Genomic DNA, 25,524 nt, shown 5'->3' on the forward strand with positions numbered 1-25,524 from the left:
TCCAGCCTGTCCCAATCTCTCTGAATGGCAGCAGAGCCCCCTCAGGTGTCTCAGCCACTCTTCCCAGGTTGGTGTCACGAGCAAATTTGCTGAGGAGGCACTCTGTCCCTTCATGCAGGGCATTGATGAAGAAGTTGGAAGAGGACCGGCCCCAGTACCGAGCCCTGGGGAACTCCCCTAGCTACAGGCCTCCAACTAGCCCCTGCGCTGCTGCTGACAGCCCTCTGAGCTAAAATCCTTCCCTGGCCGGGAATCGAACCCGGGCCGCGGCGGTGAGAGCGCCGAATCCTAACCACTAGACCACCAGGGAGCCCTAAAGCAGCCCCCGAAGCCCTTACCTTTGGTGGAGAGCTGCAGGAGCGTTGGGAACAAGGACTTCTGGTCGGGGCTGATGGTCTCGGTCCAGCAGCCCTCCATCTCCCTTGCTCCCTTGCCCTTAGCTCGCCTCTGCAGGCAGGGGAAGAGGACGCTCTTCTCGTCTCCTCGCCCAAGACTCCTGTCCAATGTGCCCCTGCTCCTCTGCCTGACGGCAAGGGCCCCTCCTGCGTGCCCTTGCTGCCTCCTGCGTGCTCTCCTGGCTGCTGAGCGGCTCCAAAGAGCAGCAGCGAGCAGCAGCTGGCCAGTGCCTGGGCCTCGCAGGCGAGTGCGGACACCGCCACGGGCCCGGGGAGACCTGCCTGTGATGCAGCGCGTCCCACTGTGACCTCAGCCTCACTGTGCCATCAGAGGGGGCTCTTGAGGTCACGGGCACAGAGGTGTCACCGCCCCGGGGAAGAGCAGAGAGATTTCCCCATTTTCCCTGGGAAACATATCCCTTCCCCTCACTTGTAGCCCGCTTTGGCGTGGCCCCATCACCATGGAGGTGCCTGGAGGGCCTGGGCTCAGGGCTGCCTCCCTCCGAATCCCGACCTGCCCTTCTCCCTCCCTGGGGGCAGGTGGGACGCGCTCTGGAGGGTGAGGCCCCAGCCCTGACAGCCCAGGCATCTCCCCCGGCTTCCTTGGCATCTCCTGGCTCATGCTGAGCCCTGGCACACACTGTCTTCATGGCTGCGGCTGTGCTGCACGCGTCACCTGCCCGCAGCATAACCTTAGGCGGTTCATCCAAACAGAGGCGGCTGTAGGCAGCACTCACTTGGCACCTGGCCACGATGCCACCGGTGCGTTCTTGTCCTTTTTGTGACGTGAAGCTGTGTGTTTTCACGTAAATGGCCTTTTGCTCAACAGCAGAAATGATGAGCAGAGTTTCGATGGGATTTCCTTAGAACTAAAGACAACCACGCCAGTGCCACTCGGCACGGAGGCGTTCTGCGCAGCGCGCGGTGCCCTGACGAGGCGTCAGTTGGATGCTGAACAGCTCAAGGCTCCCTGCATCCGAATGGGTCAACTACCCCAAAGAGCTTGCAGACAAGTTCTTTGGGCCCCTGCTGGTGGTGCCTTGGCATACCTATTGCAGCCCAGCAAGGACCGCCCCTCTGGGCTTCCTCCCAGTTCTCAAAGTGACCCCAGGCCTGCTGATGCATTCCCATCAGAAGAGTGTGACTGCTGCTCAGCTAATCTCTGTGTAGTCCCTTTCTTAGGAAGAGGAAGGCCAGAGGTGGAGTTTTTGTGGGGCTCAAGAAGCTGTGCCATGGCCAGCGTAGGGCCCCCAGTGTGCTCGGCTGCACCCGTGCTGGGGCCTACATGACCCCAGACACGCTCTGCCTGTTTTGTTTGCCATCCTTTAATCACTTCCCCTGAGCTTCTGCTCCCCTCAGGCACCAGGGGAAGGCCTCCCCTGTTTCCTAAGACAGCTCTGTGGCTTTGTGCCCTCAGGAGGCCACCTTAGGTCTCCAACTTTATGCCTTCCATGGTCTCCACCCTTGGTTACATTCTGCACCCCCCAGGGAGCCTGTTGGACTGCGGCAACCGTAAGGAGGTTAGTCTTGCTTCTCCTTCTGTGTCCAGTAGCAGAGGAAGAGCAGAGATTGTGGCAGAGGAGATTTTCTTCCGGGAAGAGAGCTGCTAAGCACGAGAACGTCAAGGAGCCCCTGATGAAACCCAGGGTCTTTCAGGTCTTGGCTTTAAGCTGCATCTAGTTCAGTGGCAGGGTTCCACCATGCTTCTGCAGCGTGTGACCCTGATAAATGTGTGCATCCTCTGGGGAGCTGACGCTGTCCAGCACAGGGTGAGGAGAAGGAGACCGAGCTGTGGAGGCCAAGCGTCTTGCGGGCAGCCTGTTGCTGGCTGTTGCTCTGATTTATTCCCTCGGCCTGAATGGGATGGAGGAGAGAAGGGTGTGGGGGAGGGAGATGCAGGTGTTGCCGTCAGCTCTTCTTTGAGTCCTCAGCAACATGAGGAGCCCACCGCACCACAGTCTCTGCATCTCCTCTTGCAGCAGGAGAAGCCTTGGCTCCTTGCCTTCATGGGCCTCTCTGCCCCTCTGTGGCATCTCCGGCTGGTTGCTGAAGCTGTGCCTGCTCCCGTCTGCCTCTTCCCGGCCCCTCTGAAGCTGCCTTGCTGCCCCTTGCACTTTCACACCCCACCGAGGAAAGACTCACAGCCACTTGGAAAGCCCCTTTATTTCCATGGAGAAATGCCATTTTGGCGGTAAGTGCCCAGCATGCGGTCCTGCTGCTGTCTGCTCTGGAGGCGGCCCATCACCAAAGTGCTGCAGGGTTCAGGAGGAAGATGTTGTGCCACTGGAAAGGTTTGGGTGCACCGGCACCCCCCTCCCCCTTTGAGTGGGCAGGATGTGTGAGCCCAGGCCGGGCTCCAAGGCTGCTTCTGTCCCCTGAGGTGGGGCTGCAGAAGACCCTCTGTCCCCGGGGCCATGGCAGGAAGGGCACTGCGGAAAGGGGGGAACCCGCCCAGGTCTCGAGGTATTTACCGGTGCTCCTCCTCCTTCCTCAGCCTCTGTCGGTTTTGTTGCACCCTCTCCTTCCACCTGTCCCGAAGGACTTTGTAGGAGGTCAGAAGCTGCATTTTCTGCATGGCTTGCGGGGACACTTGCCTGCAATTGGAGTGACAAAGTCCGTCTCCTGCTCTCCTGGGAGCCTCCTGGCCCCTTCCGGCCGCAGCCCCTGCAAACTCCCATTGGAAGAAACCAGGGGCTGTTGTAGGATGTGCCCTGGAGCTGACGGATTTGGGGTCCTGGCACCTGCACAGCCTCTCGCCCGTGCCCAGGCCCTGACTCTGAGCTTGCCCACCCACACAGGCTAACCTTTGCAGGGGCCTCCCCAGCATGTCCGTGTCTGGGTAACGGTGCTGCTCGTGGTCAAATTCCTTCTCCAGCAGCGTGATCTGTTTTGCAAGGAGAAGAAGAAGAAATGGTTTCAGCATGGAGGGGTGAACGGGTGAGACAGCACTGTCCCGCAGGGGCCGCACTTAGTCCTTGTATAGTCCTTGAAGGCAGGCACCGCAGGCAGAGGCTGCCCGCCAGGGAGGCATCCACCACCAGCTGCCCTTGCTACAGCACCTGGCTGCTTCTGGGCCCTGCTCTGGCCGCAGCCGTCTGCCCCCTGGGAAGGGGTGGACCAGGCTGGGCGCAGCTCCTTGGAGGCAGCAGTCTGCCTGGGCCCTGCTGCCTGCAAGGCTCCGCTGCCGGCCTGGATGAGGGAAATGCCCTTTTGCAGAGGGCCGTGCAAGGCAGCCTGTACCTGGGCCTGGTGCCGGGCGTGGTTCTCCAGTGCAGAGAGCTGCTGCTCCTCCCACGGTGCTTGGTGCTGCCTCTGCTTGTCTTTGGAGAGGGAGCCGTGGGCAGCTGTCCCGAAGCTCTGCGTGGCAGGGCAGGCTGCATGCTGCGGGGCCAGGGAAAGGCAAGAGCATTAGTCATGTCTGTTTGGGCAGGGCTTCTGGGCAGGCCACTGTTGGCTTTTGCTTTTCACCCGCTCTCCCACCGCTTGTCTTGAGCCTCACCACCATCCCTCTTTGGCAGGCTTTTCAGCGGAAGGCAGGCTGGAAAGCTCTTGTAACAGCAGCACCTGACTACGCCCCAAAGCGGCAGCCAAAGAGGCCCCCGACGGCTCTGGTGGCCATGCACTGAGGGCCCTTTGTGGAGGGAGTCTCGCAGGCCAGAGCTTTGCGACGAGTTGCTGAGATGCAAGGATTAGCCAGAGCCCCATCACGCACCTGTGCTGCCCCCCTGGGAGTGGCGGGGACACGGCGGCTCCGAGGTCCGGCGGGAGGATGTGGGAGGTACTTAAGGGCAGCTTCCTTCTGCAGGGTGGTGCCCAGGATGGGGGCTGTCTGCTTCCTCGGGCTCCTGAGGAGACACACCAGGGTGCGTTAGGACAAGGGCAGGAGATGTTTGCTAATAAAGATTTGCATTCAGCTCCCCAAAAGGTCGGGACGCTGGAAGAAAACAAAGGCAACGTGAGGCGCTCCCGCAAACCTGCGTGTGCTTGCCATCCAGCAAGCGGGCAGCCTTTGCTGAGCCATGTGTCAGAAGGCTTTTGGAGCCTGTGTGTCCAAAGGGGATGTCTGCCCTGCGCAGGTACAAGTGTCCCCCTCAGCCCTTCCGCCAAGGCTCTCACCTGGCAGCAGGCTTGCTCTCCGTGCCTTGCCGCTGCCTGCCTTCCCCCCAGGTTGGCAGCATGGGGAGAGAAAGCTCCTCGCGGTGCTGCAGGAGCTTGCCAGGACGCTGCTCTGTGAGGAGGAGAGAAGGAAGCTCTTCAGAGCAGCGAGCGCGTTTTCACTGGGCTGCTGTCACCCAGCATGGGAGAGGGACTCAACTGGGTCTGCAGGCAGCTTTTCCCTGACCTTTGCTGCTCCTGAGGCCTGCGAGCTCTTCCTCCAGCTCCTTCTCCTGCGGACAGATGGCAGGGGCAGCCGGGGCCTTTGGGCTGCCTTGCACAGTGAGCTGAAACCTGGCAACCAAAAGACAACCACCCAGCTTTGAAGGAAGGCCATCGTCTCTCCTTTGCAGCCTGGGGGCCACTGATCCTCCTCACTGCCCTTTGAGACCTTCCCGCACCCCACCTCCTTTCATAGGATCATAGAATGGCAAGGTTGGAAGGGACCTCTGGAGGTCATCTAGTCCAACCCTCAGCATAGCCCATACAGGGACTGAACCCGCAACCTTGGCATTAGCAGCACCATGCTCTAACCAGCTGAGCTAAACCTGCTTTGTGTCCATGCGCAGCTCTTTGGGGGCTTCTTTTTGGCACTCTCCCCCAAAAGTCAGAAGGTGTAGCCTAAATTCCTCGCTGTGTGCAGCGCCTTCTTTCTGATGGGAAGCAGGGCAGGTTGGGCAGGAGAAATGCAGTCAGCATTCCCGGTCGCTCCAGGCAAAGACACGTGTAGCCCAAAGCGAGCATGACTTAAGTGGGAAGCGTTCAGTGTGTGTGAGTTACTCCCAGCTCGGTGCTGAGTGTCGAGCTCTGGCAGTGCAGAGTCTCGAGCAGCAGCTGAGAAGCTGCCTGCTCGGTTGGCCAAGGGCTGCAAAGGAAAGGCGCTCACCTCGGGAACACGTGCAACGAGCTAGGCCGGCTCCCCAGGGCAGTAGGTTCGCTGGAAAGGGGTAGATCCGTCATCTGCAGTTTCTGCAAGGTAACACAGACCCATTAGGAGGCTTCCAAGGCAGTTCTCTGCTGGCTGCTGAAGGCGGCAGAGCATTCTGCTGCTCCAAGTGGAGGTTGTCCCTCCAAACCCGTCCTCAAAGCTCTCTGCTGAAAACATTAGCCCCCTCCTTGTGTTGTGGAGAAGCTGCAGAGCAAAGACCAGCGCCTGGCAGGTAACACTGCCAGGCTTTCTGTAGGTGTAAGGGGCAAGAAAGTCAGGAGGTGCTCCCTTTGCGTTGGCAGCAAGGCCTGGGGAAGGCGTTTGATTAACCTGCCAGGTCCAGGCTGGCCAATGAAACATCAGGTTGGCCCTGCGATAGGGTGGCCAAAGAAATGCAAGTAGCCGGGGAAACCTGAGCAACTTACACTGCAGAGGGCGGCAATCAGGCTTGCAGTGCCCTCCAGTCGCTGCGTGCAGTGGGGATAAAACCTCATGTGCACTTTGTCTTTTTGGCGGGCCAGAACCCCGACGTCCCTGAAGGCAAAGGCGACCTTCTCGTTGTTCCGCACGTGGGAAGAGAACAAGCGGATGGTCTCTTCCATGCAGTCTTCCACCACGCGCCTCGAGAAGGAGGTGGCCCGGGACAAGTGCCGGTAATTCAGCGGCTTGACCTTGATGGTGTCTGCACGGAAGAGGAGCAACGTCACTGCCACAGCAGGCCAAATTTCCACGGCTGGGCCATCAAGAAAGGTGAATGGCGTGGAGCCAGGTGTTAGGGCAGTTCCAAGAGAGAGCCAGCGCGACGGTGTGCGATATTCCGTAGTGCAGACTACTGCAGAGAAGGTCCTTCTCGGAAAGAGCTCTCTGCAGAGGGATGAAGTTGGGCATTGCTACTTCTGCCTGCCCCTCCCAAAGAGTCGGGAGCACCCGCCCACAAAGCCCGTGCGTGATGTGGCCGGGGGAAGCCGAGGGTGGCCGCTGCCGTCTTACCGGGGAGGGTCACTTTGGGGCACTTGAGCCCCTGCAGCCAGACCATGTCCATGCCCAGCTGGAAGACAGGCCTTCGAACCATCAGCACGTGACCTTTGCCAAGGCGCAGTGGCTCTCGGACCGTGCAGAAGGTGCCGAGCCCCTCTAGCAGGACACCCTGCACACAGCAAAGACACAAAGGCCCCCCCACCCCAACAAGTAAGTCTTGTGGAGATGGAGAAAGTGCTGTTTGTCGGCGCGTGGGAACCCTGCTCTGTGCCCTCCCCACTGCTGGCGTGCAATGCGGCACTTAGGAAGGCTTTAGAGAAGAGGCGCATTCAGCGGATCGTGTCCTCAGCCTCCTCAAAGGGTTTGTTATCATCCCTCGGCTAGAGGAGATCCTAAAGGTTTCCAAGAGCCCTGGCACAGACCTCTGTCTCTCTGCCTGGTCTTTTGTGTGGGGCCACAGGGAAGAGAGCAGCTCTGGGAGGTGCCAAACGCTTTCTCACACTAAAGCTGCCCGTTTTTTCTCTCGGGGCTGGCCCCAAAGCTGCTCTGCAGCACACGGGCCAGCGGAGGTGTGCTGCCGTGGGGCTGGGGGAAGCGTTGCTCCCGGGCACCCTGTGCTCTCTGGAGAGCTGAAGCCCTGCGGGGCGAGGGCGACCAGGGCACCAGCCCACCTTGTCCCGCATCATCTCTTCCAGGATGTAGTTGGACACGGCGTCCCAAATAGCAATAATCTCTGGAAAGCAAGGGAAAGACATGTCAGGCCCAGCCCTCTGGGACGTGCCACCTCTTTGCTCCCAGGCCAGGCAGGCTCTGGTGGCAGCCCTGCGCAGCCACCCCCACAGCCCCGGCTGCACAGCAATTTGGACAGCTAAGAGTCTCGTGGGCAGCTGGGGAATCACAGAATGGGTTGGGAGGGACCTCTGGAGGTCGTCTAGTCCAACCCGCTGCTCAAGCAGGGTCACCTAGAGCATGTTAGGCAGGATTGCATCCAGGATTGCGTCCAGGCGGGTTTTGAAGATCTCCAGAGAAGGGGACTCCACAACCTCTCCGGGCAACCTGTTGCAGTGCTCTGTCACTCTCACAGTAAGGAGAGGATGTTCAGGCGGAACCTCCAGTGTTTCAGTTTGTGCCCATTGCGTCTTGTCCTGTCGCATGGCGCTACTGAAGAGTTCAGCCCCATCCCCTTGACACCCCCGTTCCCCCTTAAGGTATTTGTATGTCAATGTGTAACAACCCCCCTTCAGTCCTCTCCTCTCCAGGCTAAACAGGCCCAGCTCTCGCAGCCTTTCCTCCTAGGGGAGATAGTCCAGTCCCTTAACTATCTTTGTAGCCCTGCACTGGACTCTCTCCAGTAGCTCCACGACTCTCTTGCACTGGGGAGCCTAGAACTGGGCATAGTTGTCAAGATGAGGCCTCAGCAGGGCTGCGCAGAGGGCCAGGCTCACCTGCCTTGACCTGCTGGCACCGCTCTCCCTACTGCACCCCAGGAGACACCATTGTCCGCCTTGGCCACCAGAGCACATTGCTGGCTCGTGGTCAACTTGTTGTCCACCAGGACTCCCAGGTCCTTCTCTAGCGAGCTGCTTTGCAGCAGGTGAGCCCCAGCATGTACTGGTGCCTGGGGTTATTCCTCCCTAGGTGCAGGGCCCTGCACTTGCCCTTGCTGAACTTTGTGAGGTTCCTCTGCGCCCAACTCTCCAGCCTGTCCCAATCTCTCTGAATGGCAGCAGAGCCCCCTCAGGTGTCTCAGCCACTCTTCCCAGGTTGGTGTCACGAGCAAATTTGCTGAGGAGGCACTCTGTCCCTTCATGCAGGGCATTGATGAAGAAGTTGGAAGAGGACCGGCCCCAGTACCGAGCCCTGGGGAACTCCCCTAGCTACAGGCCTCCAACTAGCCCCTGCGCTGCTGCTGACAGCCCTCTGAGCTAAAATCCTTCCCTGGCCGGGAATCGAACCCGGGCCGCGGCGGTGAGAGCGCCGAATCCTAACCACTAGACCACCAGGGAGCCCTAAAGCAGCCCCCGAAGCCCTTACCTTTGGTGGAGAGCTGCAGGAGCGTTGGGAACAAGGACTTCTGGTCGGGGCTGATGGTCTCGGTCCAGCAGCCCTCCATCTCCCTTGCTCCCTTGCCCTTAGCTCGCCTCTGCAGGCAGGGGAAGAGGACGCTCTTCTCGTCTCCTCGCCCAAGACTCCTGTCCAATGTGCCCCTGCTCCTCTGCCTGACGGCAAGGGCCCCTCCTGCGTGCCCTTGCTGCCTCCTGCGTGCTCTCCTGGCTGCTGAGCGGCTCCAAAGAGCAGCAGCGAGCAGCAGCTGGCCAGTGCCTGGGCCTCGCAGGCGAGTGCGGACACCGCCACGGGCCCGGGGAGACCTGCCTGTGATGCAGCGCGTCCCACTGTGACCTCAGCCTCACTGTGCCATCAGAGGGGGCTCTTGAGGTCACGGGCACAGAGGTGTCACCGCCCCGGGGAAGAGCAGAGAGATTTCCCCATTTTCCCTGGGAAACATATCCCTTCCCCTCACTTGTAGCCCGCTTTGGCGTGGCCCCATCACCATGGAGGTGCCTGGAGGGCCTGGGCTCAGGGCTGCCTCCCTCCGAATCCCGACCTGCCCTTCTCCCTCCCTGGGGGCAGGTGGGACGCGCTCTGGAGGGTGAGGCCCCAGCCCTGACAGCCCAGGCATCTCCCCCGGCTTCCTTGGCATCTCCTGGCTCATGCTGAGCCCCGGCACACACTGTCTTCATGGCTGCGGCTGTGCTGCACGCGTCACCTGCCCGCAGCATAACCTTAGGCGGTTCATCCAAACAGAGGCGGCTGTAGGCAGCACTCACTTGGCACCTGGCCACGATGCCACCGGTGCGTTCTTGTCCTTTTTGTGACGTGAAGCAGTGTGTTTTCACGTAAATGGCCTTTTGCTCAACAGCAGAAATGATGAGCAGAGTTTTGATGGGATTTCCTTAGAACTAAAGACAACCACGCCAGTGCCACTCGGCACGGAGGCGTTCTGCGCAGCGCGCGGTGCCCTGACGAGGCGTCAGTTGGATGCTGAACAGCTCAAGGCTCCCTGCATCCGAATGGGTCAACTACCCCAAAGAGCTTGCAGACAAGTTCTTTGGGCCCCTGCTGGTGGTGCCTTGGCATACCTATTGCAGCCCAGCAAGGACCGCCCCTCTGGGCTTCCTCCCAGTTCTCAAAGTGACCCCAGGCCTGCTGATGCATTCCCATCAGAAGAGTGTGACTGCTGCTCAGCTAATCTCTGTGTAGTCCCTTTCTGTAGGAAGAGGAAGGCCAGAGGTGGAGTTTTTGTGGGGCTCAAGAAGCTGTGCCATGGCCAGCGTAGGGCCCCCAGTGTGCTCGGCTGCACCCGTGCTGGGGCCTACATGACCCCAGACACGCTCTGCCTGTTTTGTTTGCCATCCTTTAATCACTTCCCCTGAGCTTCTGCTCCCCTCAGGCACCAGGGGAAGGCCTCCCCTGTTTCCTAAGACAGCTCTGTGGCTTTGTGCCCTCAGGAGGCCACCTTAGGTCTCCAACTTTATGCCTTCCATGGTCTCCACCCTTGGTTACATTCTGCACCCCCCAGGGAGCCTGTTGGACTGCGGCAACCATAAGGAGGTTAGTCTTGCTTCTCCTTCTGTGTCCAGTAGCAGAGGAAGAGCAGAGATTGTGGCAGAGGAGATTTTCTTCCGGGAAGAGAGCTGCTAAGCACGAGAACGTCAAGGAGCCCCTGATGAAACCCAGGGTCTTTCAGGTCTTGGCTTTAAGCTGCATCTAGTTCAGTGGCAGGGTTCCACCATGCTTCTGCAGCGTGTGACCCTGATAAATGTGTGCATCCTCTGGGGAGCTGACGCTGTCCAGCACAGGGTGAGGAGAAGGAGACCGAGCTGTGGAGGCCAAGCGTCTTGCGGGCAGCCTGTTGCTGGCTGTTGCTCTGATTTATTCCCTCGGCCTGAATGGGATGGAGGAGAGAAGGGTGTGGGGGAGGGAGATGCAGGTGTTGCCGTCAGCTCTTCTTTGAGTCCTCAGCAACATGAGGAGCCCACCGCACCACAGTCTCTGCATCTCCTCTTGCAGCAGGAGAAGCCTTGGCTCCTTGCCTTCATGGGCCTCTCTGCCCCTCTGTGGCATCTCCGGCTGGTTGCTGAAGCTGTGCCTGCTCCCGTCTGCCTCTTCCCGGCCCCTCTGAAGCTGCCTTGCTGCCCCTTGCACTTTCACACCCCACCGAGGAAAGACTCACAGCCACTTGGAAAGCCCCTTTATTTCCATGGAGAAATGCCATTTTGGCGGTAAGTGCCCAGCATGCGGTCCTGCTGCTGTCTGCTCTGGAGGCGGCCCATCACCAAAGTGCTGCAGGGTTCAGGAGGAAGATGTTGTGCCACTGGAAAGGTTTGGGTGCACCGGCACCCCCCTCCCCCTTTGAGTGGGCAGGATGTGTGAGCCCAGGCCGGGCTCCAAGGCTGCTTCTGTCCCCTGAGGTGGGGCTGCAGAAGACCCTCTGTCCCCGGGGCCATGGCAGGAAGGGCACTGCGGAAAGGGGGGAACCCGCCCAGGTCTCGAGGTATTTACCGGTGCTCCTCCTCCTTCCTCAGCCTCTGTCGGTTTTGTTGCACCCTCTCCTTCCACCTGTCCCGAAGGACTTTGTAGGAGGTCAGAAGCTGCATTTTCTGCATGGCTTGCGGGGACACTTGCCTGCAATTGGAGTGACAAAGTCCGTCTCCTGCTCTCCTGGGAGCCTCCTGGCCCCTTCCGGCCGCAGCCCCTGCAAACTCCCATTGGAAGAAACCAGGGGCTGTTGTAGGATGTGCCCTGGAGCTGACGGATTTGGGGTCCTGGCACCTGCACAGCCTCTCGCCCGTGCCCAGGCCCTGACTCTGAGCTTGCCCACCCACACAGGCTAACCTTTGCAGGGGCCTCCCCAGCATGTCCGTGTCTGGGTAACGGTGCTGCTCGTGGTCAAATTCCTTCTCCAGCAGCGTGATCTGTTTTGCAAGGAGAAGAAGAAGAAATGGTTTCAGCATGGAGGGGTGAACGGGTGAGACAGCACTGTCCCGCAGGGGCCGCACTTAGTCCTTGTATAGTCCTTGAAGGCAGGCACCGCAGGCAGAGGCTGCCCGCCAGGGAGGCATCCACCACCAGCTGCCCTTGCTACAGCACCTGGCTGCTTCTGGGCCCTGCTCTGGCCGCAGCCGTCTGCCCCCTGGGAAGGGGTGGACCAGGCTGGGCGCAGCTCCTTGGAGGCAGCAGTCTGCCTGGGCCCTGCTGCCTGCAAGGCTCCGCTGCCGGCCTGGATGAGGGAAATGCCCTTTTGCAGAGGGCCGTGCAAGGCAGCCTGTACCTGGGCCTGGTGCCGGGCGTGGTTCTCCAGTGCAGAGAGCTGCTGCTCCTCCCACGGTGCTTGGTGCTGCCTCTGCTTGTCTTTGGAGAGGGAGCCGTGGGCAGCTGTCCCGAAGCTCTGCGTGGCAGGGCAGGCTGCATGCTGCGGGGCCAGGGAAAGGCAAGAGCATTAGTCATGTCTGTTTGGGCAGGGCTTCTGGGCAGGCCACTGTTGGCTTTTGCTTTTCACCCGCTCTCCCACCGCTTGTCTTGAGCCTCACCACCATCCCTCTTTGGCAGGCTTTTCAGCGGAAGGCAGGCTGGAAAGCTCTTGTAACAGCAGCACCTGACTACGCCCCAAAGCGGCAGCCAAAGAGGCCCCCGACGGCTCTGGTGGCCATGCACTGAGGGCCCTTTGTGGAGGGAGTCTCGCAGGCCAGAGCTTTGCGACGAGTTGCTGAGATGCAAGGATTAGCCAGAGCCCCATCACGCACCTGTGCTGCCCCCCTGGGAGTGGCGGGGACACGGCGGCTCCGAGGTCCGGCGGGAGGATGTGGGAGGTACTTAAGGGCAGCTTCCTTCTGCAGGGTGGTGCCCAGGATGGGGGCTGTCTGCTTCCTCGGGCTCCTGAGGAGACACACCAGGGTGCGTTAGGACAAGGGCAGGAGATGTTTGCTAATAAAGATTTGCATTCAGCTCCCCAAAAGGTCGGGACGCTGGAAGAAAACAAAGGCAACGTGAGGCGCTCCCGCAAACCTGCGTGTGCTTGCCATCCAGCAAGCGGGCAGCCTTTGCTGAGCCATGTGTCAGAAGGCTTTTGGAGCCTGTGTGTCCAAAGGGGATGTCTGCCCTGCGCAGGTACAAGTGTCCCCCTCAGCCCTTCCGCCAAGGCTCTCACCTGGCAGCAGGCTTGCTCTCCGTGCCTTGCCGCTGCCTGCCTTCCCCCCAGGTTGGCAGCATGGGGAGAGAAAGCTCCTCGCGGTGCTGCAGGAGCTTGCCAGGACGCTGCTCTGTGAGGAGGAGAGAAGGAAGCTCTTCAGAGCAGCGAGCGCGTTTTCACTGGGCTGCTGTCACCCAGCATGGGAGAGGGACTCAACTGGGTCTGCAGGCAGCTTTTCCCTGACCTTTGCTGCTCCTGAGGCCTGCGAGCTCTTCCTCCAGCTCCTTCTCCTGCGGACAGATGGCAGGGGCAGCCGGGGCCTTTGGGCTGCCTTGCACAGTGAGCTGAAACCTGGCAACCAAAAGACAACCACCCAGCTTTGAAGGAAGGCCATCGTCTCTCCTTTGCAGCCTGGGGGCCACTGATCCTCCTCACTGCCCTTTGAGACCTTCCCGCACCCCACCTCCTTTCATAGGATCATAGAATGGCAAGGTTGGAAGGGACCTCTGGAGGTCATCTAGTCCAACCCTCAGCATAGCCCATACAGGGACTGAACCCGCAACCTTGGCATTAGCAGCACCATGCTCTAACCAGCTGAGCTAAACCTGCTTTGTGTCCATGCGCAGCTCTTTGGGGGCTTCTTTTTGGCACTCTCCCCCAAAAGTCAGAAGGTGTAGCCTAAATTCCTCGCTGTGTGCAGCGCCTTCTTTCTGATGGGAAGCAGGGCAGGTTGGGCAGGAGAAATGCAGTCAGCATTCCCGGTCGCTCCAGGCAAAGACACGTGTAGCCCAAAGCGAGCATGACTTAAGTGGGAAGCGTTCAGTGTGTGTGAGTTACTCCCAGCTCGGTGCTGAGTGTCGAGCTCTGGCAGTGCAGAGTCTCGAGCAGCAGCTGAGAAGCTGCCTGCTCGGTTGGCCAAGGGCTGCAAAGGAAAGGCGCTCACCTCGGGAACACGTGCAACGAGCTAGGCCGGCTCCCCAGGGCAGTAGGTTCGCTGGAAAGGGGTAGATCCGTCATCTGCAGTTTCTGCAAGGTAACACAGACCCATTAGGAGGCTTCCAAGGCAGTTCTCTGCTGGCTGCTGAAGGCGGCAGAGCATTCTGCTGCTCCAAGTGGAGGTTGTCCCTCCAAACCCGTCCTCAAAGCTCTCTGCTGAAAACATTAGCCCCCTCCTTGTGGTGTGGAGAAGCTGCAGAGCAAAGACCAGCGCCTGGCAGGTAACACTGCCAGGCTTTCTGTAGGTGTAAGGGGCAAGAAAGTCAGGAGGTGCTCCCTTTGCGTTGGCAGCAAGGCCTGGGGAAGGCGTTTGATTAACCTGCCAGGTCCAGGCTGGCCAATGAAACATCAGGTTGGCCCTGCGATAGGGTGGCCAAAGAAATGCAAGTAGCCGGGGAAACCTGAGCAACTTACACTGCAGAGGGCGGCAATCAGGCTTGCAGTGCCCTCCAGTCGCTGCGTGCAGTGGGGATAAAACCTCATGTGCACTTTGTCTTTTTGGCGGGCCAGAACCCCGACGTCCCTGAAGGCAAAGGCGACCTTCTCGTTGTTCCGCACGTGGGAAGAGAACAAGCGGATGGTCTCTTCCATGCAGTCTTCCACCACGCGCCTCGAGAAGGAGGTGGCCCGGGACAAGTGCCGGTAATTCAGCGGCTTGACCTTGATGGTGTCTGCACGGAAGAGGAGCAACGTCACTGCCACAGCAGGCCAAATTTCCACGGCTGGGCCATCAAGAAAGGTGAATGGCGTGGAGCCAGGTGTTAGGGCAGTTCCAAGAGAGAGCCAGCGCGACGGTGTGCGATATTCCGTAGTGCAGACTACTGCAGAGAAGGTCCTTCTCGGAAAGAGCTCTCTGCAGAGGGATGAAGTTGGGCATTGCTACTTCTGCCTGCCCCTCCCAAAGAGTCGGGAGCACCCGCCCACAAAGCCCGTGCGTGATGTGGCCGGGGGAAGCCGAGGGTGGCCGCTGCCGTCTTACCGGGGAGGGTCACTTTGGGGCACTTGAGCCCCTGCAGCCAGACCATGTCCATGCCCAGCTGGAAGACAGGCCTTCGAACCATCAGCACGTGACCTTTGCCAAGGCGCAGTGGCTCTCGGACCGTGCAGAAGGTGCCGAGCCCCTCTAGCAGGACACCCTGCACACAGCAAAGACACAAAGGCCCCCCCACCCCAACAAGTAAGTCTTGTGGAGATGGAGAAAGTGCTGTTTGTCGGCGCGTGGGAACCCTGCTCTGTGCCCTCCCCACTGCTGGCGTGCAATGCGGCACTTAGGAAGGCTTTAGAGAAGAGGCGCATTCAGCGGATCGTGTCCTCAGCCTCCTCAAAGGGTTTGTTATCATCCCTCGGCTAGAGGAGATCCTAAAGGTTTCCAAGAGCCCTGGCACAGACCTCTGTCTCTCTGCCTGGTCTTTTGTGTGGGGCCACAGGGAAGAGAGCAGCTCTGGGAGGTGCCAAACGCTTTCTCACACTAAAGCTGCCCGTTTTTTCTCTCGGGGCTGGCCCCAAAGCTGCTCTGCAGCACACGGGCCAGCGGAGGTGTGCTGCCGTGGGGCTGGGGGAAGCGTTGCTCCCGGGCACCCTGTGCTCTCTGGAGAGCTGAAGCCCTGCGGGGCGAGGGCGACCAGGGCACCAGCCCACCTTGTCCCGCATCATCTCTTCCAGGATGTAGTTGGACACGGCGTCCCAAATAGCAATAATCTCTGGAAAGCAAGGGAAAGACATGTCAGGCCCAGCCCTCTGGGACGTGCCACCTCTTTGCTCCCAGGCCAGGCAGGCTCTGGTGGCAGCCCTGCGCAGCCACCCCCACAGCCCCGGCTGCACAGCAATTTGGACAGCTAAGAGTCTCGTGGGCAGCTGGGGAATCACAGAATGGGTTGGGAGGGACCTCTGGAGGTCGTCTAGTCCAACCCGCTGCTCAAGCAGGGTCACCTAGAGCATGTTAGGCAGGATTGCATCCAGGATTGCGTCCAGGCGGGTTTTGAAGATCTCCAGAGAAGGGGACTCCACAACCTCTCCGGGCAACCTGTTGCAGTGCTCTGTCACTCTCACAGTAAGGAGAGGATGTTCAGGCGGAACCTCCAGTGTTTCAGTTTGTGCCCATTGCGTCTTGTCCTGTCGCATGGCGCTACTGAAGAGTTCAGCCCCATCCCCTTGACACCCCCGTTCCCCCTTAAGGTATTTGTATGTCAATGTGTAACAACCCCCCTTCAGTCCTCTCCTCTCCAGGCTAAACAGGCCCAGCTCTCGCAGCCTTTCCTCCTAGGGGAGATAGTCCAGTCCCTTAACTATCTTTGTAGCCCTGCACTGGACTCTCTCCAGTAGCTCCACGACTCTCTTGCACTGGGGAGCCTAGAACTGGGCATAGTTGTCAAGATGAGGCCTCAGCAGGGCTGCGCAGAGGGCCAGGCTCACCTGCCTTGACCTGCTGGCACCGCTCTCCCTACTGCACCCCAGGAGACACCATTGTCCGCCTTGGCCACCAGAGCACATTGCTGGCTCGTGGTCAACTTGTTGTCCACCAGGACTCCCAGGTCCTTCTCTAGCGAGCTGCTTTGCAGCAGGTGAGCCCCAGCATGTACTGGTGCCTGGGGTTATTCCTCCCTAGGTGCAGGGCCCTGCACTTGCCCTTGCTGAACTTTGTGAGGTTCCTCTGCGCCCAACTCTCCAGCCTGTCCCAATCTCTCTGAATGGCAGCAGAGCCCCCTCAGGTGTCTCAGCCACTCTTCCCAGGTTGGTGTCACGAGCAAATTTGCTGAGGAGGCACTCTGTCCCTTCATGCAGGGCATTGATGAAGAAGTTGGAAGAGGACCGGCCCCAGTACCGAGCCCTGGGGAACTCCCCTAGCTACAGGCCTCCAACTAGCCCCTGCGCTGCTGCTGACAGCCCTCTGAGCTAAAATCCTTCCCTGGCCGGGAATCGAACCCGGGCCGCGGCGGTGAGAGCGCCGAATCCTAACCACTAGACCACCAGGGAGCCCTAAAGCAGCCCCCGAAGCCCTTACCTTTGGTGGAGAGCTGCAGGAGCGTTGGGAACAAGGACTTCTGGTCGGGGCTGATGGTCTCGGTCCAGCAGCCCTCCATCTCCCTTGCTCCCTTGCCCTTAGCTCGCCTCTGCAGGCAGGGGAAGAGGACGCTCTTCTCGTCTCCTCGCCCAAGACTCCTGTCCAATGTGCCCCTGCTCCTCTGCCTGACGGCAAGGGCCCCTCCTGCGTGCCCTTGCTGCCTCCTGCGTGCTCTCCTGGCTGCTGAGCGGCTCCAAAGAGCAGCAGCGAGCAGCAGCTGGCCAGTGCCTGGGCCTCGCAGGCGAGTGCGGACACCGCCACGGGCCCGGGGAGACCTGCCTGTGATGCAGCGCGTCCCACTGTGACCTCAGCCTCACTGTGCCATCAGAGGGGGCTCTTGAGGTCACGGGCACAGAGGTGTCACCGCCCCGGGGAAGAGCAGAGAGATTTCCCCATTTTCCCTGGGAAACATATCCCTTCCCCTCACTTGTAGCCCGCTTTGGCGTGGCCCCATCACCATGGAGGTGCCTGGAGGGCCTGGGCTCAGGGCTGCCTCCCTCCGAATCCCGACCTGCCCTTCTCCCTCCCTGGGGGCAGGTGGGACGCGCTCTGGAGGGTGAGGCCCCAGCCCTGACAGCCCAGGCATCTCCCCCGGCTTCCTTGGCATCTCCTGGCTCATGCTGAGCCCCGGCACACACTGTCTTCATGGCTGCGGCTGTGCTGCACGCGTCACCTGCCCGCAGCATAACCTTAGGCGGTTCATCCAAACAGAGGCGGCTGTAGGCAGCACTCACTTGGCACCTGGCCACGATGCCACCGGTGCGTTCTTGTCCTTTTTGTGACGTGAAGCAGTGTGTTTTCACGTAAATGGCCTTTTGCTCAACAGCAGAAATGATGAGCAGAGTTTTGATGGGATTTCCTTAGAACTAAAGACAACCACGCCAGTGCCACTCGGCACGGAGGCGTTCTGCGCAGCGCGCGGTGCCCTGACGAGGCGTCAGTTGGATGCTGAACAGCTCAAGGCTCCCTGCATCCGAATGGGTCAACTACCCCAAAGAGCTTGCAGACAAGTTCTTTGGGCCCCTGCTGGTGGTGCCTTGGCATACCTATTGCAGCCCAGCAAGGACCGCCCCTCTGGGCTTCCTCCCAGTTCTCAAAGTGACCCCAGGCCTGCTGATGCATTCCCATCAGAAGAGTGTGACTGCTGCTCAGCTAATCTCTGTGTAGTCCCTTTCTGTAGGAAGAGGAAGGCCAGAGGTGGAGTTTTTGTGGGGCTCAAGAAGCTGTGCCATGGCCAGCGTAGGGCCCCCAGTGTGCTCGGCTGCACCCGTGCTGGGGCCTACATGACCCCAGACACGCTCTGCCTGTTTTGTTTGCCATCCTTTAATCACTTCCCCTGAGCTTCTGCTCCCCTCAGGCACCAGGGGAAGGCCTCCCCTGTTTCCTAAGACAGCTCTGTGGCTTTGTGCCCTCAGGAGGCCACCTTAGGTCTCCAACTTTATGCCTTCCATGGTCTCCACCCTTGGTTACATTCTGCACCCCCCAGGGAGCCTGTTGGACTGCGGCAACCATAAGGAGGTTAGTCTTGCTTCTCCTTCTGTGTCCAGTAGCAGAGGAAGAGCAGAGATTGTGGCAGAGGAGATTTTCTTCCGGGAAGAGAGCTGCTAAGCACGAGAACGTCAAGGAGCCCCTGATGAAACCCAGGGTCTTTCAGGTCTTGGCTTTAAGCTGCATCTAGTTCAGTGGCAGGGTTCCACCATGCTTCTGCAGTGTGTGACCCTGATAAATGTGTGCATCCTCTGGGGAGCTGACGCTGTCCAGCACAGGGTGAGGAGAAGGAGACCGAGCTGTGGAGGCCAAGCGTCTTGCGGGCAGCCTGTTGCTGGCTGTTGCTCTGATTTATTCCCTCGGCCTGAATGGGATGGAGGAGAGAAGGGTGTGGGGGAGGGAGATGCAGGTGTTGCCGTCAGCTCTTCTTTGAGTCCTCAGCAACATGAGGAGCCCACCGCACCACAGTCTCTGCATCTCCTCTTGCAGCAGGAGAAGCCTTGGCTCCTTGCCTTCATGGGCCTCTCTGCCCCTCTGTGGCATCTCCGGCTGGTTGCTGAAGCTGTGCCTGCTCCCGTCTGCCTCTTCCCGGCCCCTCTGAAGCTGCCTTGCTGCCCCTTGCACTTTCACACCCCACCGAGGAAAGACTCACAGCCACTTGGAAAGCCCCTTTATTTCCATGGAGAAATGCCATTTTGGCGGTAAGTGCCCAGCATGCGGTCCTGCTGCTGTCTGCTCTGGAGGCGGCCCATCACCAAAGTGCTGCAGGGTTCAGGAGGAAGATGTTGTGCCACTGGAAAGGTTTGGGTGCACCGGCACCCCCCTCCCCCTTTGAGTGGGCAGGATGTGTGAGCCCAGGCCGGGCTCCAAGGCTGCTTCTGTCCCCTGAGGTGGGGCTGCAGAAGACCCTCTGTCCCCGGGGCCATGGCAGGAAGGGCACTGCGGAAAGGGGGGAACCCGCCCGGGTCGCGTGGTATTTACCGGCGCTCCTCCTCCTACTTCCTCAGCCTCTGCCGGTTTTGTTGCACCCTCTCCTTCCACCTGTCCCGAAGGACTTTGTAGGAAGTCAGAAGCTGCATTTTCTGCATGGCTTGCGGGGACACTTGCCTGCAATTGGAGTGACAAAGTCCGTCTCCTGCTCTCCTGGGAGCCTCCTGGCCCCTTCCGGCCGCAGCCCCTGCAAACTCCCATTGGAAGAAACCAGGGGCTGTTGTAGGATGTGCCCTGGAGCTGACGGATTTGGGGTCCTGGCACCTGCACAGCCTCTCGCCCGTGCCCAGGCCCTGACTCTGAGCTTGCCCACCCACACAGGCTAACCTTTGCAGGGGCCTCCCCAGCATGTCCGTGTCTGGGTAACGGTGCTGCTCGTGGTCAAATTCCTTCTCCAGCAGCGTGATCTGTTTTGCAAGGAGAAGAAGAAGAAATGGTTTCAGCATGGAGGGGTGAACGGGTGAGACAGCACTGTCCCGCAGGGGCCGCACTTAGTCCTTGTATAGTCCTTGAAGGCAGGCACCGCAGGCAGAGGCTGCCCGCCAGGGAGGCATCCACCACCAGCTGCCCTTGCTACAGCACCTGGCTGCTTCTGGGCCCTGCTCTGGCCGCAGCCGTCTGCCCCCTGGGAAGGGGTGGACCAGGCTGGGCGCAGCTCCTTGGAGGCAGCAGTCTGCCTGGGCCCTGCTGCCTGCAAGGCTCCGCTGCCGGCCTGGATGAGGGAAATGCCCTTTTGCAGAGGGCCGTGCAAGGCAGCCTGTACCTGGGCCTGGCGCCGGGCGCGGTTCTCCAGTGCAGAGAGCTGCTGCTCCTCCCACGGTGCTTGGTGCTGCCTCTGCTTGCCTTTGGAGAGGGAGCCGTGGGCAGCTGTCCCGAAGCTCTGCGTGGCAGGGCAGGCTGCATGCTGCGGGGCCAGGGAAAGGCAAGAGCATTAGTCTTGTCTGTTTGGGCAGGGCTTCTGGGCAGGCCACTGTTGGCTTTTGCTTTTCACCCGCTCTCCCACCGCTTGTCTTGAGCCTCACCACCATCCCTCTTTGGCAGGCTTTTCAGCGGAAGGCAGGCTGGAAAGCTCTTGTAACAGCAGCACCTGACTACGCCCCAAAGCGGCAGCCAAAGAGGCCCCCGACGGCTCTGGTGGCCATGCACTGAGGGCCCTTTGTGGAGGGAGTCTCGCAGGCCAGAGCTTTGCGACGAGTTGCTGAGATGCAAGGATTAGCCAGAGCCCCATCACGCACCTGTGCTGCCCCCCTGGGAGTGGCGGGGACACGGCGGCTCCGAGGTCCGGCGGGAGGATGTGGGAGGTACTTAAGGGCAGCTTCCTTCTGCAGGGTGGTGCCCAGGATGGGGGCTGTCTGCTTCCTCGGGCTCCTGAGGAGACACACCAGGGTGCGTTAGGACAAGGGCAGGAGATGTTTGCTAATAAAGATTTGCATTCAGCTCCCCAAAAGGTCGGGACGCTGGAAGAAAACAAAGGCAACGTGAGGCGCTCCCGCAAACCTGCGTGTGCTTGCCATCCAGCAAGCGGGCAGCCTTTGCTGAGCCATGTGTCAGAAGGCTTTTGGAGCCTGCGTGTCCAAAGGGGATGTCTGCCCTGCGCAGGTACAAGTGTCCCCCTCAGCCCTTCCGCCAAGGCTCTCACCTGGCAGCAGGCTTGCTCTCCGTGCCTTGCCGCTGCCTGCCTTCCCCCCAGGTTGGCAGCACGGGGAGAGAAAGCTCCTCGCGGTGCTGCAGGAGCTTGCCAGGACGCTGCTCTGTGAGGAGGAGAGAAGGAAGCTCTTCAGAGCAGCGAGCGCGTTTTCACTGGGCTGCTGTCACCCAGCATGGGAGAGGGACTCAACTGGGTCTGCAGGCAGCTTTTCCCTGACCTTTGCTGCTCCTGAGGCCTGCGAGCTCTTCCTCCAGCTCCTTCTCCTGCGGACAGATGGCAGGGGCAGCCGGGGCCTTTGGGCTGCCTTGCACAGTGAGCTGAAACCTGGCAACCAAAAGACAACCACCCAGCTTTGAAGGAAGGCCATCGTCTCTCCTTTGCAGCCTGGGGGCCACTGATCCTCCTCACTGCCCTTTGAGACCTTCCCGCACCCCACCTCCTTTCATAGGATCATAGAATGGCAAGGTTGGAAGGGACCTCTGGAGGTCATCTAGTCCAACCCTCAGCATAGCCCATACAGGGACTGAATCCGCAACCTTGGCATTAGCAGCACCATGCTCTAACCAGCTGAGCTAAACCTGCTTTGTGTCCATGTGCAGCTCTTTGGGGGCTTCTTTTTGGCACTCTCCCCCAAAAGTCAGAAGGTGTAGCCTAAATTCCTCGCTGTGTGCAGCGCCTTCTTTCTGATGGGAAGCAGGGCAGGTTGGGCAGGAGAAATGCAGTCAGCATTCCCGGTCGCTCCAGGCAAAGACACGTGTAGCCCAAAGCGAGCATGACTTAAGTGGGAAGCGTTCAGTGTGTGTGAGTTACTCCCAGCTCGGTGCTGAGTGTCGAGCTCTGGCAGTGCAGAGTCTCGAGCAGCAGCTGAGAAGCTGCCTGCTCGGTTGGCCAAGGGCTGCAAAGGAAAGGCGCTCACCTCGGGAACACGTGCAACGAGCTAGGCCGGCTCCCCAGGGCAGTAGGTTCGCTGGAAAGGGATAGATCCGTCATCTGCAGTTTCTGCAAGGTAACACAGACCCATTAGGAGGCTTCCAAGGCAGTTCTCTGCTGGCTGCTGAAGGCGGCAGAGCATTCTGCTGCTCCAAGTGGAGGTTGTCCCTCCAAACCCGTCCTCAAAGCTCTCTGCTGAAAACATTAGCCCCCTCCTTGTGGTGTGGAGAAGCTGCAGAGCAAAGACCAGCGCCTGGCAGGTAACACTGCCAGGCTTTCTGTAGGTGTAAGGGGCAAGAAAGTCAGGAGGTGCTCCCTTTGCGTTGGCAGCAAGGCCTGGGGAAGGCGTTTGATTAACCTGCCAGGTCCAGGCTGGCCAATGAAACATCAGGTTGGCCCTGCGATAGGGTGGCCAAAGAAATGCAAGTAGCCGGGGAAACCTGAGCAACTTACACTGCAGAGGGCGGCAATCAGGCTTGCAGTGCCCTCCAGTCGCTGCGTGCAGTGGGGATAAAACCTCATGTGCACTTTGTCTTTTTGGCGGGCCAGAACCCCGACGTCCCTGAAGGCAAAGGCGACCTTCTCGTTGTTCCGCACGTGGGAAGAGAACAAGCGGATGGTCTCTTCCACGCAGTCTTCCACCACGCGCCTCGAGAAGGAGGTGGCCCGGGACAAGTGCCGGTAATTCAGCGGCTTGACCTTGATGGTGTCTGCACGGAAGAGGAGCAACGTCACTGCCACAGCAGGCCAAAGTTCCACGGCTGGGCCATCAAGAAAGGTGAATGGCGTGGAGCCAGGTGTTAGGGCAGTTCCAAGAGAGAGCCAGCGCGACGGTGTGCGATATTCCGTAGTGCAGACTACTGCAGAGAAGGTCCTTCTCGGAAAGAGCTCTCTGCAGAGGGATGAAGTTGGGCATTGCTACTTCTGCCTGCCCCTCCCAAAGAGTCGGGAGCACCCGCCCACAAAGCCCGTGCGTGATGTGGCCGGGGGAAGCCGAGGGTGGCCGCTGCCGTCTTACCGGGGAGGGTCACTTTGGGGCACTTGAGCCCCTGCAGCCAGACCATGTCCATGCCCAGCTGGAAGACAGGCCTTCGAACCATCAGCACGTGACCTTTGCCAAGGCGCAGTGGCTCTCGGACCGTGCAGAAGGTGCCGAGCCCCTCTAGCAGGACACCCTGCACACAGCAAAGACACAAAGGCCCCCCCACCCCAACAAGTAAGTCTCGTGGAGATGGAGAAAGTGCTGTTTGTCGGCGCGTGGGAACCCTGCTCTGTGCCCTCCCCACTGCTGGCGTGCAATGCGGCACTTAGGAAGGCTTTAGAGAAGAGGCGCATTCAGCGGATCGTGTCCTCAGCCTCCTCAAAGGGTTTGTTATCATCCCTCGGCTAGAGGAGATCCTAAAGGTTTCCAAGAGCCCTGGCACAGACCTCTGTCTCTCTGCCTGGTCTTTTGTGTGGGGCCACAGGGAAGAGAGCAGCTCTGGGAGGTGCCAAACGCTTTCTCACACTAAAGCTGCCCGTTTTTTCTCTCGGGGCTGGCCCCAAAGCTGCTCTGCAGCACACGGGCCAGCGGAGGTGTGCTGCCGTGGGGCTGGGGGAAGCGTTGCTCCCGGGCACCCTGTGCTCTCTGGAGAGCTGAAGCCCTGCGGGGCGAGGGCGACCAGGGCACCAGCCCACCTTGTCCCGCATCATCTCTTCCAGGATGTAGTTGGACACGGCGTCCCAAATAGCAATAATCTCTGGAAAGCAAGGGAAAGACATGTCAGGCCCAGCCCTCTGGGACGTGCCACCCCTTTGCTCCCAGGCCAGGCAGGCTCTGGTGGCAGCCCTGCGCAGCCACCCCCACAGCCCCGGCTGCACAGCAATTTGGACAGCTAAGAGTCTCGTGGGCAGCTGGGGAATCACAGAATGGGTTGGGAGGGATCTCTGGAGGTCGTCTAGTCCAACCCGCTGCTCAAGCAGGGTCACCTAGAGCATGTTAGGCAGGATTGCATCCAGGATTGCGTCCAGGCGGGTTTTGAAGATCTCCAGAGAAGGGGACTCCACAACCTCTCCGGGCAACCTGTTGCAGTGCTCTGTCACTCTCACAGTAAGGAGAGGATGTTCAGGCGGAACCTCCAGTGTTTCAGTTTGTGCCCATTGCGTCTTGTCCTGTCGCATGGCGCTACTGAAGAGTTCAGCCCCATCCCCTTGACACCCCCGTTCCCCCTTAAGGTATTTGTATGTCAATGTGTAACAACCCCCCTTCAGTCCTCTCCTCTCCAGGCTAAACAGGCCCAGCTCTCGCAGCCTTTCCTCCTAGGGGAGATAGTCCAGTCCCTTAACTATCTTTGTAGCCCTGCACTGGACTCTCTCCAGTAGCTCCACGACTCTCTTGCACTGGGGAGCCTAGAACTGGGCATAGTTGTCAAGATGAGGCCTCAGCAGGGCTGCGCAGAGGGCCAGGCTCACCTGCCTTGACCTGCTGGCACCGCTCTCCCTACTGCACCCCAGGAGACACCATTGTCCGCCTTGGCCACCAGAGCACATTGCTGGCTCGTGGTCAACTTGTTGTCCACCAGGACTCCCAGGTCCTTCTCTAGCGAGCTGCTTTGCAGCAGGTGAGCCCCAGCATGTACTGGTGCCTGGGGTTATTCCTCCCTAGGTGCAGGGCCCTGCACTTGCCCTTGCTGAACTTTGTGAGGTTCCTCTGCGCCCAACTCTCCAGCCTGTCCCAATCTCTCTGAATGGCAGCAGAGCCCCCTCAGGTGTCTCAGCCACTCTTCCCAGGTTGGTGTCACGAGCAAATTTGCTGAGGAGGCACTCTGTCCCTTCATGCAGGGCATTGATGAAGAAGTTGGAAGAGGACCGGCCCCAGTACCGAGCCCTGGGGAACTCCCCTAGCTACAGGCCTCCAACTAGCCCCTGCGCTGCTGCTGACAGCCCTCTGAGCTAAAATCCTTCCCTGGCCGGGAATCGAACCCGGGCCGCGGCGGTGAGAGCGCCGAATCCTAACCACTAGACCACCAGGGAGCCCTAAAGCAGCCCCCGAAGCCCTTACCTTTGGTGGAGAGCTGCAGGAGCGTTGGGAACAAGGACTTCTGGTCGGGGCTGATGGTCTCGGTCCAGCAGCCCTCCATCTCCCTTGCTCCCTTGCCCTTAGCTCGCCTCTGCAGGCAGGGGAAGAGGACGCTCTTCTCGTCTCCTCGCCCAAGACTCCTGTCCAATGTGCCCCTGCTCCTCTGCCTGACGGCAAGGGCCCCTTCTGCGTGCCCTTGCTGCCTCCTGCGTGCTCTCCTGGCTGCGGAGCGGCTCCAAAGAGCAGCAGCGAGCAGCAGCTGGCCAGTGCCTGGGCCTCGCAGGCGAGTGCGGACACCGCCACGGGCCCGGGGAGACCTGCCTGTGATGCAGCGCGTCCCACTGTGACCTCAGCCTCACTGTGCCATCAGAGGGGGCTCTTGAGGTCACAGGCACAGAGGTGTCACCGCCCCGGGGAAGAGCAGAGAGATTTCCCCATTTTCCCTGGGAAATATATATCCCTTCCCCTCACTTGTAGCCCGCTTTGGCGTGGCCCCATCACCATGGAGGTGCCTGGAGGGCCTGGGCTCAGGGCTGCCTCCCTCCGAATCCCGACCTGCCCTTCTCCCTCCCTGGGGGCAGGTGGGACGCGCTCTGGAGGGTGAGGCCCCAGCCCTGACAGCCCAGGCATCTCCCCCGGCTTCCTTGGCATCTCCTGGCTCATGCTGAGCCCCGGCACACACTGTCTTCATGGCTGCGGCTGTGCTG

At 60.0% G+C, this 25,524-nt stretch overlaps 4 non-coding genes across 4 annotated transcripts; all 4 read right to left on the bottom strand.

Moving 5' to 3' along the window:
• Nucleotides 1-238: 238 nt before the first annotated feature.
• On the bottom strand, nucleotides 239-310 carry TRNAE-CUC (transfer RNA glutamic acid (anticodon CUC)). Its single transcript has one exon. It is a non-coding gene; the product is annotated as a tRNA-Glu (tRNA).
• An 8,080-nt stretch (nucleotides 311-8,390) lies between these two features.
• On the bottom strand, nucleotides 8,391-8,462 carry TRNAE-CUC (transfer RNA glutamic acid (anticodon CUC)). Its single transcript has one exon. It is a non-coding gene; the product is annotated as a tRNA-Glu (tRNA).
• An 8,081-nt stretch (nucleotides 8,463-16,543) lies between these two features.
• TRNAE-CUC (transfer RNA glutamic acid (anticodon CUC)) lies at nucleotides 16,544-16,615 on the bottom strand. The gene has a single exon. It is a non-coding gene; the product is annotated as a tRNA-Glu (tRNA).
• Nucleotides 16,616-24,699: 8,084 nt separating this feature from the next.
• TRNAE-CUC (transfer RNA glutamic acid (anticodon CUC)) lies at nucleotides 24,700-24,771 on the bottom strand. Its single transcript has one exon. It is a non-coding gene; the product is annotated as a tRNA-Glu (tRNA).
• Nucleotides 24,772-25,524: the final 753 nt, after the last annotated feature.

The sequence above is a fragment of the Rhea pennata genome, chromosome 12 (assembly GCF_028389875.1).
Source record: "Rhea pennata isolate bPtePen1 chromosome 12, bPtePen1.pri, whole genome shotgun sequence".
NCBI classification, from domain to species: domain Eukaryota; kingdom Metazoa; phylum Chordata; class Aves; order Rheiformes; family Rheidae; genus Rhea; species Rhea pennata.